Source organism: Cervus canadensis, chromosome 10 (genome assembly GCF_019320065.1).
Source record: "Cervus canadensis isolate Bull #8, Minnesota chromosome 10, ASM1932006v1, whole genome shotgun sequence".
Lineage (NCBI taxonomy): Eukaryota > Metazoa > Chordata > Mammalia > Artiodactyla > Cervidae > Cervus > Cervus canadensis.
In genome coordinates this window covers 82,011,322-82,024,227 of record NC_057395.1, presented here as the reverse complement: position 1 = coordinate 82,024,227, position 12,906 = coordinate 82,011,322, and the positions used below count along the sequence as shown (strand labels likewise).

Genomic DNA, 12,906 nt, shown 5'->3' with positions numbered 1-12,906 from the left:
ACACAGTCAGCCCTGGGTACTGTGTGCCCTGGGCGTGAACACAGGACCTCTATCTAAAGGTCAGAGGAGAGGTGGGACCACAGTGTACAGACACTCAGAACCTCTATCTAAAGGTCAGAGGAGAGGTGGGACCACAGTGTAGAGACACTCAGGACCTCTATCTAAAGGTCAGAGGAGAGGTGGGACCACAGTGTACAGACACACAGTTGTGACTCCTCCCTTGTGGAGCCCTTGCCTTCAATGAACCAAGGGACTCAGACTTGGAATGATGAGTAAGGGGCTTACCGAGTGGTCCGACTGGCAGGTGAATCCATGCAGGCTGAAAAACACCAATGACTACAGAGGGATATAGCTCTTCTATATCTTCCTACCAAAAAACAAATAAAAGAAAGAGGGAAGCTTGTAACTCTTTCTCTGACACTCAGATCACCAAAGGGAGGAACTGCTATGAGTATGTGGATGGAAAGGACACGTCTTGGGCCAACTGGATGAGGTGAGTGCAGTGAGCCTGCAGTGTGTAGACATTGAGACTCCCTCAATCCCACTCCCCTTTCCTTCTCAATCCGGCTCCCTCAACAGCATTCACATCTTCTTTCCTCTTTTCCCTCCATATCATGCTCTTTCATTTCAAAAGACACTAGAAAGAAGGAAATAAGAATATGGCATGTGCCGTCAAGATACAAGTCTATATGCTGAACAAAACTGGTGGACTTGAAAGCAACTTCACTGAAGCAGATCACACAATCCATGTCCTTTTGGAGAACATACGGCAGACAGACATTAGCCAATTGATTTTACGAACAGTAACCCTAGTTTTTCTATCTTTGAGTAACTACACAGTGCCAGGATAACCGAATACAGGAGACCTTGACTCTATGTTGGCAACAACCTCTTCAGGCTTGGTTCCAGTGAGAAGTGGGCTCTGAGGCCTCGGAAGGAATGGGGGGCAGGATGGCCCTGAATGGGGCCATTTTCTGAGGGCCTCCCTTTCATCAGGGCAGGCAGACAGTGAACAAACTATTATTATTCTGTGTCTCAAGCTATATCAGAGCTCAATCTAAGTTTCCGTGGGAGGGGGTGGGCAAGCAAATAGGACCCTGGATACACGTGGGGAGATGGGAGAAAGCCTCAGGAGAGAAAGCAGGCTGGGGTGAGTGCTGAGGGCTGTGTGTTAGCCAAGGAGCACCAACTCCTGTGGATGGAAGAGAGCTTAATTGAGAGTTTAGAGGAGCTGGAGGTCACCAGCCTCACGGACAGTCCAGGTGGACATGAGTCTGGAACTGGGCTCTGGAAAAATAGCTAATTAGGTAAGGAGAGAAAAGCATGGGAATTCACATGGCCTGGTTGAAGGTGTGAACAGAAGGTCCACATGAGGGGCAGCCTCAGAGGCGGAAGGCAAGGAGCTGGGCATGGTCGGAGGGTGGAGGGCACTCATCACCTGAGGTTTCTTTCCCTTTCCCGGCCTCGCCCCCAGGTATGTGAACTGTGCCCGGGACGATGAGGAGCAGAACCTGGTGGCCTTCCAGTATCACGGGCAGATCTTCTACCGAACCTGCCAGGTGGTCAGGCCAGGCTGTGAGCTGCTGGTCTGGTACGGGGACGAATATGGTCAGGACCTTGGCATCAAGCGGGACAGCAGGGGGAAGAGTGAGCTCGCGACCGCGAGAGGTGAGTGTCACCCCTCTTCCAGCACCCGACCCCATCCTGGGAGCCTCCGTGGTCCGATTTCAAAGCAGAGGACAATCCAGTCCAAAGTCAGTTGAGTTGCAATTAAAATGCCTCACAATTTTATTCTTGTCATATGATTGTGAGGAAAAATTATTATATTAAAAATGCTAGTTCTAATTTTTAATATTTCATGCAAAAAAATGTGTAACATCTCCTTCTGCTGAAAGGCTGAGAAGCAAAAAGCAACATTTCTAGCACCTACCAGCTTTCTGCCCTTTACCTGTTTCTTCCTCATTTCGTCCCATTTCTAAGAGACACATGTACAGTGATGTGCATTCAGTTACTGTTCCAGTTTGTTGTCATTTGAGTTCATACTCTGTGCCAGTCGGGGCTCCATGCACCGAAACAGACAGAACCACTGCCCTGGGGCAGCAGGGGCTTCATGCCACACAGGGGCTGGTGCTCTGAGGAAAACCAGTGCAGGGAACGTGCCTCGGGTCAGCGTGAGCAGAGGGTGGGGTGTGGTGCAGGACGGTGGGGCAGGGTCTCTGCAGAGATAACACCCGTGGGGAAGGATTCCAGGCAGGGGAGCAGCCAGTGCCTCAGACCCAGGGCCGGGAAGAGAGGCCAGGCCAGGGGTCGCAGGAGGAAGCACAGAGGGAAGGGAAGGAGGCTGGTTGGGACACGGAAGCCTCAGGGCCTGTGTCCACGTGCAGGCCCCAGGGGTCCTCCTGGGTGACACAGAAAAATCGCGCGGCTTTCAGCTGCAAGCATCATGTTCTCTGTGCTAAGACGATGCTTTGATTCATTTTTGGGAAGAGACAGCAGCGGGGAGTCCCCTCAGAGGTCAGTTCATTGCCAGACATGAGGGGAGAGTGGGCTAGCTTAATATGCTTGGGAGTGAGGGTATGAAGAGTCTGGCTGGAGATGTATGTTTAAACAGGGCTTCCTAGTGCACGTTGAATGGACTAAGACTGAATGTAATAAATGAGGTATGAGTACTGGTGAGGCTTGAGAAAGGATATGCCTTCATTTTATGATTTGTGGGAAACGGAGAGAGGAGCAATTTGTGAACCTGTTTGGGCAGCAGGGGCCAGAGACCTGTGGTCAGTGGGACCTGGGCCGCTCGGTCTCATCCAGTCTCAAACCCACTTCCTGCAGAGATCGGCACAAAGGCTGCTCTTTGAACAAGGAGCCACAAAGTCAGATTTACCCACACCTGCTGTAACCACCCCCTGTGCTGCCTCCCATATGCAGAGAGCTCCAGGCCAGGCGCCCCTAACTTAATAGACCCTTTCCCCTCACAGGGAGCCACTCAGGAGATTTCACCTAAGTCATCAAGTCTTATCCCTCAGTAGGGTAAGTACCTGTGGCCACTGTGACATGACATTTCAGTCACTTACATGCAGGGAAAGTCCCTACAGATCCACCTCTATCAGGAGAGATGCTGCCTCTGATGCTGCTGGAAGGTCCCTATCAGGGTGATATGTAGAAAAGGCCCCTGACACCAACTTCCTGGATTTCTGTAGATGTAGAGAATAAGAGTGGAGTGGAAACGTGGACTATAAAGAGACACCCGATAGGGGACAAATCGTGCACTGTCAACACTTAGATAATTAGTGAGGCAGGCCTGACCACGGCAAACCAGCTACCTGACCAAAAGCTTCCTCTTTCAGCAGAACTGAAGCCCAAGATCCACCCATGTGCCTCCTGCTCTCTGGCCTTCTCCAGTCAGAAATTCCTCAGCCAACACACTCAACGCAGTCACCCCTCTCAGACCCTCCTGAGACCATCCGAAAGAGACCTCCTCCAACCAGAGGATCCTTGCCCAGGCAATCAAAATCAGCAATATTCAGATCCACACAGCCCGAGCGACAAACCTGAGGGTCAGAAGGTCAAGGAGAGGCCCCAACAATTGCTGAAAAGCAAAAGGCTGAAGAGGATTTCAACGGCCTCTTCCTACTCACCCGGAGGACAAATGGGGGGTTCTGGGGTGCATGAGCGAATGAAAGTCGAGCCCAGCACAAGCCAGAAACTGAATCCAGAGGACACAGGCACATTGCTCATGGGGGCAGCGGTCTCGGGGATTATGAGGTTCACCTACGGAGAGTGTGGGCAAGGCTCCAAGGACAGGTCAAGTCTCACCACACACGAGATGACACACACAGGGGAGAAGCCCTATGTTTGCGGGGAGTGTGGGCGAAGCTTCCATCGGAAGTCCACCCTCATCACCCACCAGAGAACACACACAGGGGAGAAGCCGTATGTTTGCGGGGAGTGTGGGCAAAGCTTCAGTCAGAAGTCAGCCCTCATCAGACACCAGAGGACACACACAGGGGAGAAGCCCTATGTTTGCGGGGAGTGTGGGCGAAGCTTCAGTCAGAAGTCAGCCCTCATCAGACACCAGAGGACACACACAGGGGAGAAGCCCTATGTTTGTGGGGAGTGTGGGCGAAGCTTCAGTCAGAAGTCCCATCTCATCTCACACCAGAGGACACACAAAGGGGAGAAGCCCTATGTTTGTGGGGAGTGTGGGCGATGCTACTGTCAGAATTCAGCCCTCATCAGACACCAGAGGACACACACAGGGGAGAAGCCCTATGTTTGCGGGGAGTGTGGGCGAAGCTTCAGTCACAAGTCCGTCCTCATCACCCACCAGAGGACACACATAGGGGAGAAGCCCTATGTTTGTGGGGAGTGTGGGGGAAGCTTCAGTCAGAAGTCCCATCTGATCTCACACGAGAGGACACACACAGGGGAGAAGCCCTATGTTTGTGGGGAGTGTGGGCAAAGCTTCAGTAAGAACTTCAACCTCTTCAGACACCAGAGGACACACACAGGGGAGAAGCCCTATGTTTGCAGGGAGTGTGGGAGAAGCTTCAATGATAAGTCAAATCTCATCTCACACCAGAGGACACACACAGGGGAGAAGCCCTATGTTTGTGGGGAGTGTGGGCGAAGCTTCAGTCGGAAGTCACTCCTCATCAGACACCAGAGGACACACACAAGGGAGTAGCCCTATGTTTGTAGGGAGTGTGAGTGAGTCATGACCAACAAACCACACCTTAGCCACAGGAGGATTACTGCAGCCACCCCATGCCTCAGCTCTAAGGGGGCCTCAGAGGAGGCCTGTGACCCATTACTGTCCCCAGGAGTATGAGGAGAGACTTCCCAGGTGGTCCAGGGGTCAAGACCCCAATGCAGAGACCCACGTTCAATACCTGATTGGGGAACTAGCTCCCACAGGCTGCAACTAAGACACAGCACAGCCGAATAAATAAATATATGATAAATATTTTAAAGAAAGAGTGTGATAAGCAAGAATTACTTGTTAAATAGACCTTCCACTTTTATGACAGGAGAGGAGGTAGATAAACAGCAGAGGGTTTCTTAAGTGTTCTGGAGATGTTCATGCCAATTGCCTTCGTGGATTTTTAGTACTCCTCTTCTAATAAATTTTGTCTCCAAACAAATCTGAATCCCAGACTATGTACTCATTCCCCCCTTATCACTGACAGTAGTGGAGTCCAGTCATAGCTGAACACCTGGGAAGGCATCATTCTGGAGCCAAGTCAGTTAGGTCACTGGACAGTCAGTTCCTGGGTCCAGGTAGAGGAATGCAGAGTGGAGTCAGACTCACCAGGGAAGGGAATTCCTTGGCCTCCTGAGAAGTGGGGCCTCTCCTCCTTATAGACCCCGACTCTCCTTTGGCCTCTCCTGGTGGCCTTCTGGTTCCCTCTGACTTCTGTAGCTGCAAAGGTGAAGGCCACGTGCACGTGTGTGTGTGAGAGTGTGTGCCTGACTCAGCATGGGCCATCTGGTCTCTGCTGCTCCCTCAGGGTCATCACAGCATCTGGACTCCAGATGCGACCACAGGAGTCCAGTTCTCAGCCCTGCCCCGAGCAGCTGTGTGAGCTGGGGCAAGATGCTCAAACTCTCTGTGTCTCTATTCTCATCTGTGATACGGGGTGGGAGCACCAGCATTTTGGTCCCTACAGGAAGGGAAGCCACATAAACTCCCCATCTTCTGTGGCTTCAGGCTGGGGCCACGGGAGGGAGAGTTAGGGGTGGTGTAGGCAGAGGGGCTTCAACTGAAAAACGGTTGTGATCCAGAGACCTGCAGGGGGTTCTCACCTGCACCTCCCACCAGAGCTCGGCCTGGAATCCCCTGGAAGGCTGAGCAGGTCAAACCTTCTCCCTCCCCTCCCCTCCGCTCCCCTCCCCTCAAAAAGCTGACTCTTGGGGCCAGCCCACAATACCCCCAAATCTCCCATCACCCACAGCCCCACACAGGCCCTCCCTCACAGAAGTGGGATGACCTGGATGGTGGCACAGATGATGTGTGACCCCGGAGCTGGGGGTCTCAGCTGACCTTGAGCAAGGGGGTTGATGCTTTATACAGCCTCCCAGCCCAGGGAGCTGCCAGCAGCCACAAGCCAGGATCTGAAGCAGAGCTGGGAAATGGAGACTAGGGATGCGAGCTCTCTGAGGTCCCATCCTGTCCCCAGGACAGTGGCCAGGCCCCGCTTGACACCGTGACTGCCCTGCACGGTAACACAGGACACCAGCAGTCACGGGACGGACAGCCAGCTGCCTCCGTCGCATGCTCCACCCTCACCACGGTGGCCCCATGGCTGTACCAGCCCCGCCTGAGCACAGCTCTGCTTGGCTGCCAGGGCTCAGGGAACCTGGGTGAGTCGCTGAGGGCAGAGCTCCAGTGGCCAAGCCTGTCTTCAGCCACCAGACCTGCCCTGATTACTGGACTCATGAGCCCAGCCAGTATCTGAAGCCAAGATGCCTTTGGGAGAATGACACCACAGACGCTGACCCCAGAGCTCAGACTCCTGAAAACTTACTAAACAGATTATTTTTTGTCTTTTATTAAAGGGGGATGTTGGCAGAAAGCGGGGAGGGGAATGACTCCCTTGGTGGTGCTGTGGTTAAGAATCCACCTGCCAATGCAGGAGACACGAGTTCAATCCCTGATCTGGGAAGACCCCACGTGACGTGGAGCAAGTAACTCCGTTCACAACTACTGCAGCCCACGAGCCTAGAGTCTCTGCTTCCCAAACAGAGCAGCAGCCACAGGAAGTTCAGCGCAGAAACGAGAGACCAGCCCCCACGCCCAACAGCCAGAGACAAGCCCAAACAGCCAGAGACAAGCCCAAACAGCAGCGGAGACCCAGCAAGCCGAAAATAAATAAATAACCTTGCTTTAGGTAGGAGATCTCATCATTCTCTGCTGATCCAGAGGCTGGGACTCTGAGCTCCCAACAATGGGGGCCACGTTCAACTGTGGTCAGGGCACTATTTCCCACATGCTGCAACTGAAGGCCCTGCATGCCACAGCTAAGACCCAGCGCAGCCAATTAAATGAATATTTAAAAGTAGGAGGTGGTTCATCTGTCACCATAGAAAACTGCAACATTTTAGGAAAAGAAAAAACATAACATCTTATTTTGCAAGTGCTCATGGTTGATTGCAAAATCTTCTCATAATATGTAGCTGTTTAAAAAAGAAGAAACTTAGAAAATACAGAAACTAAAACCCACCCATAAATGTGTGGGGAACATCAATTACTGCAGCATCTGGCCAGCACACACGGGAACAACGTCCGTGTTTTTCCTCTACAAAGAAGCTTTCAGCCTCCACCCGCCTTCCCACCGGCCTCTGCTCTGCTCACCAAGAAGACTGCGCTTTGGCCTCGTGACCGGGGGGGGGGGAGGTTCTGTTGAACTCACGGAGGTGGAAGAGTAGGGCTGTGTGGTTGGGGGCACCGTCTGGCCTGCAGTGAGGAGAGAAGCGCGAGCTCTCCGCCTCTGGGTCCAGTAACTCCAGAGGCCTCGGGGAGCCGCCCGGGAAGAAGCCTCTCAAACACCTTCCCTGCATCATCCACAGTTACAGCACGTCCCATGTCTTGGGGTTCAGCTGTGGGTTAACAAGTCCTCACTTGTTGGACAGAAAAGTGTTTCCACAGAGAATCTGCCTGGATCTTGGCCTCGGTTGGTACAGATGTAACAGGCAGTACGTTCAGGGCTCAGGGAAGTTAGTTCTGAAGCTCTCTGGGTTTAGGGCTACAGCACGTCCTCACCTCCACCCCTTCCACGGTCATGGAGCCTTCTCTTCCAGGGGAAGGTGTTTGGCAACATCAGCCACAAAGACACATACTGAAGAGGAGAAAGGCCACGACAGGCGGGGCGGGGTGTTCCTGGGGAAGCAGAGGGGCCTTGGACACTCCATGCTTGACCCCTGCCCCACCGTCTTCTCCTCCTTCTCACTGCGCATGCAGCTTTCACCTCCTGAGTGCCCTCCAGTGAGGGGCTCCCAAGACAACAAGCTGGGATTGGCGATGGGGGAGCTGGGTGCCAGGGAACCCGAGACCCTGCAGCAGGTCAGTGCACTGTGGACGAGGGCCGGCCTCACTGAACGGTTAGGCCCTGTGCACTCAGGACACCCTCTCTGGACCCCGGGTGGAGGTTCTGCTGCCCCCAGGGCCCACCTGGGTCTCAGGAGTTGGAAGAGAGGCCGGGTTGTACTTCCCACCTCCTGCCCAGAGAATGACAAAGTCCAGTTCCCAAAAGTCAGAACAGGGTGGGCAGAGTGAGTCTTGGGTCTCACAGGTCCCTGAGAAGAGGGGTTCACTGCTCCCTGGAACCTTCTTGGCTTGTCCTCCTTCTGTGTTGTCTAAACACCAAATCTCACAAGGACGAGGCAGTCCAGGTGCCCACAGCATCACTTGCCCAGGTGCTGACAACACTCTTTATTTATTATGGGCAAGGAGACATGGTGGCTGGTGTGACGCTCCCCTGGACCAGAGAGGAGACCCCCCAGGCTGTGTCTCTTCTACTCCTGAAACCCAGGTGGGCACTGAGGGCAGAGCACCTCCACCGGGGTCTGGAGAGGGTGTCCTGAATGGACAGGGCCTAACTGTCCAGTGTGGCTTCAAGGGGTACAGGCAAGAGGGGCACTAACTCCTTTATAAATATTTCAGACAACCACTGAGTTCCTTTTGGTTTTTGGTTTCAGATTTTTTTATATGGTCCATTTTCAGAGTCTTTATTCAATCTGTTACAATATAGCTTCCATTTTATGTTTCGATTTTTCGACTGGAAGGCATGTGGGATTGTTACCAAGGCCAAGCTTGTTCTGCACGCCTCATAACAGGCCGATTAATCAGAGCCGAGATGCTGAGGCAAAGAATATTACTTTACTTGGAAAGCCAGCAGACAAGATAGCAGACTAACATCTCGAAGAAACCATCTTGTCAGGGTCTATATGCCAGTGTCTTTTATAGAACACGGAGCAGGAGTTAAGGAAATAAACTAAAAAGGCCATTTATTTGACAAATATCTCCTGGAATGGCCAGCCTCGGGAGGAGATGTGTTACTTTCTCCCTCCTGTAGCCATCCACAGGTGGACAGGTCCTGGAGAGAGGCAGAGGGGCGGGGTTTCCTGGGGCAGGCCATTGTGTATGGACAGTATCCCTAGAGCAAACAGACCAACAGGAAGCAAAGATTAGAGTAAAACTTTCAACATGGAGTCAGATTTTGTTCTTCCCTGTAACAATTCCCCAGTGTCAGCGTCCATTCCACAATCTTATGGGAAAGGGGTGATGAGTGTTCTAATTGCTCCACTAGTTGCATCTTTTGGGGAGTGCCCACCACTGGTGCCAGTGTGCTGAATGTTGAGATTTGTCTTTGTTGTCCTTTGGAAAGTCTCTACTTCATATGGATAGACATAATAATATTATAATACAGGTGTTGAGAGTTTTATTCAGTACAAATCTTTTAGGACTTCAAAACCAGGGGGCAGCATCTAAAGTTAAGGAACTTAGCACTTTTCTATGTGTGGGAAGATGCACCAGCCATCTCACTGAAATCATCCCCTTTGATACACACCTTACCACCTGGGACCAGCATCCTGACTTCTCCTTCCTGTGTTTCCTCGGGGATCACAGTGGGGAGTGGCTGAGTCTGATGGCTGCTGGAAAGCAGGTATTCCTCTCTTTCCTGAGGTTCCTCAGAGCTCACCATGAGGAGTGGCTTCAGTTTGATAGCTTCTAGATAGTAGGAGGGGGAACCTGGTTCCCCATTGAGATCATCTCAGCAGAGAGAGCAAGCAGGTCCTGTGACTCCAGACAACCTTCCAACGTTCAGGGCTCAGCGTTCAGCCTGCAGGATCCACATTCGTCAGCTCAGCCACCATGCTCTGCACTTAGTTGCTATCTAGCCCTGAAACCTACACTGCAGGAGGCCCTCTAAATGTGGCGTCCTGTCCAGCAAACTCTCGGTCACACCCTCCAAGCCTGACCCAAGCCCAGCTCTGCTGAGAGGGTCTCACTGGGACCCAGGTTCCCCTCCTGCTCTCCCACACTCCATACCTGAGTGGGGAGAAGGCAGGGGCTGGGGGCACAGTGCCTCCAAGCAGGTAGGGCAGACGTTCTCCCATCACCCCTTGTGGTCCATTCCTGGGAACACAGTCTAATGTCACTTTTAGCAGAAGAGGACATGTGCCCCCAGACCCAGCCCACTCTCTAGGGGGTGTGAGCTGTGAGCACTAACACAGGAAACCCCGAGTGACCTCCTTAGGCTGGAAGACTAGTTCCTGTGATGTGAGCTGAAGTCTGAAAGTAGCTTCTCATTGGGACTAGCCTTCTCCAGACGTAGCTTGGGGGCAGCAAGAGCGCAATAAGTGGCCCCCAGCTGGGGCAGCCACACAGTGTCTCTTGACAGCCCTGTGGAAACTGTGCACCAGAGTGACCAGGAGCCGACATTCACACAGCAGATGGCTTCTGAGAGGTCAGTGACAGACTAAAGCAACCATGAGCCTGTACTCACAGCAGACAGCCTCTGATAGGTCTGTGACAGACCAGAGTGACCACGAACCTGCACTCACCCAGCAGATGGCCTTTGAGAGGTCTGTGACAGACCAGAGTGACCACGAGCCTGCACTCACCCAGTGGATGGCCTCTGAGAGGTCTGTGTCAGACCAGAGTGACCACAAGAATGCATTCACCCAGTCGACAGCCTCTGATATGTCTGTGGCAGACCAGAGTGACCAGGAGCCCACATTCACCCAGCAGATGGCCTCTGATAGGTCTGTGACAGACCAGAGTGACCACGAGCCTGCACTCGCCCAGCAGATGTCTTCTGAGAGACCTGAGCCCAAGGAGGCTGGGAGTCCGGACTCAAACCCTGTACGCCTCTCTCCCGGCTCGGCCTCCTAATCTACTTAACCCCCACTCTGCAGCCTGACGCCGCCTGTCCTGTGCATCTCCACACTCGGACTGTCCACTCATTCACAGATATTTGCTTAGCACCTGTCTCTGGCCAGGTCGTGTTCCAGGCACAGGACAACCGTGAGGAGACAGACAATAACCCCAGTCCTTGGGGAGCAGAAATTCTACCAGAGGCCAGATGCACCGCTCCTGTGACTGAGCCCTGGCCTTGCCCTCCTCAGCCACCGGCCAGCCCTGCTGGAGCTCCGGTCCTAAGATGCAGTTCTGTCTGAGCATCTCCCCTCCTCCAAGAAGGCGCCTCTCTGGACTCCCACTCATCAGACCCTGCCTCCCCGAGTCCTGTGTCCTTCTCAGCACAGACCACCATCTGAAACGGCATCCCCGCCACCTGCGTGACCTCAGTGTACCTGGCAATGTCAAGTCCTCGGTGAAGGAAGGTCTTGGCTGCCCTCACGCCCTTTCTACTGAGTTCCCACCACAGGTTCCCATCATGACGGCCTGGAAGGACTCTCCAGACAGGTCTGGAGCAGGGGCTCGATGGGGCCCGAGAGGGTGGGCCCCTTGGGCCACTCCAGTGGTCAGGGTAGACAGGGACCTCCCAGCAGTGGCTCGGACCGGCCAGCAGGCCAATCAGCTTCCTTCTCCCTGGGACCATGAGGGGGCGAGGCTCTCATCGCTGCTAAGGGTCCTGGCTGCCCAGGGAGGGCTGTCAGTTCCACAGTCCTGAGCACCCTGTGAGCTGTTACACGTTTTACCTGTGTAATCTCAACTCCCTCAGGCAGAACGCTCTGGGCTACACACTTGGAAGAATCTACTGGAGTGGTTTCAGTTCAGTTCAGTCGCTCAGTCGTGTCTGACTCTTCACGACCCCATGGACTGCAGCACACCAGGCCTCCCTGTCCATCACCAACTCCCGGAGTTTACTCAAACCCATGTCCATTGAGTCGGTGAGGCCATGCGACCGTCTCATCCTCTGTCGTCCCCTTCTCCTCCCGTCTTCAGTTTTTCCCATCATCAGTCAGACATGACTGAGCAACTGAACTGAACTGATGCGACTGTGAATAAATGCAAGAGGAAGAAATCAAAGTCCTATCCCCTTTGTTTATCATACTGCTTCCTGACTGTGAGCCTTTCCTTCTATGAGCCCCTAGACTCCTCAAGGGGGGCAGGCACAGGTCTTGAGGCATCAACCTGCTTGTTCCCCTCTCTGCTGGCTGAGAATTGAAGCCAACTTTCTATTTCTTCCAGACTCAGTCTCTATCTTCTTTTATTCAGCTTCAGCAGGCAGAGAAGGCCAAGATTTTGGTCAGCAACAATACCACTAACCTGATCACCAGTTCAATCTGAATTAATACCACCACGCATAGTCTACTAACTAGACTCACAAGCCTACTCCTCCTTAATCAATGATAACAGCCTCAGTTTCTCATTAGTTTTCTCCCAGTCGCTATGGACACCACCACAGATTTTAACTACATGGTTATGACCCCTTATACTAACCGTCAACACCACTTATTAAAAGAATCTCTACCTGAAAAAAAATATTATCACTGCTAGTAATACTATAATTACTTTAATTATAACATTTACTGCCATAAAATTAATTCTTTTATATATTCTATTTGGAGCAACACTAGTTTCAACACTCATTATCATTACCCAAAGAGGAAATCAAGCAGAACACGTTAAGGCAGGTCTTTATTTATTTTATACCCTAGTAAGTTCTCTCCCCCTCTTAGGAATACTTGTCTACATTCAAAATACAGTAGTACCTTTAAATATTCTAATGCTGAGCCCAATCAATATCCAACTCTTGATCCAATGGTTTCATATGGTTAGTATGCATAATTGTCTTTATAGTAAAAATACAATCCTATGGCCTCCACCTTTGACTACCTAACGCACATGAAGAGGCCCCTAATGCAGGCTTCATAGTTCTGGCTATGCTGCCAGCACTACTAAACTTTGGATGCTATGGTATACTACGAATTACGAATTAC

General features: G+C 52.3%; 1 pseudogene; it reads left to right on the top strand.

Moving 5' to 3' along the window:
- LOC122448955 overlaps positions 1-12,906 on the top strand; it is a 71,861-nt pseudogene that overhangs the window by 15,442 nt on the left and 43,513 nt on the right.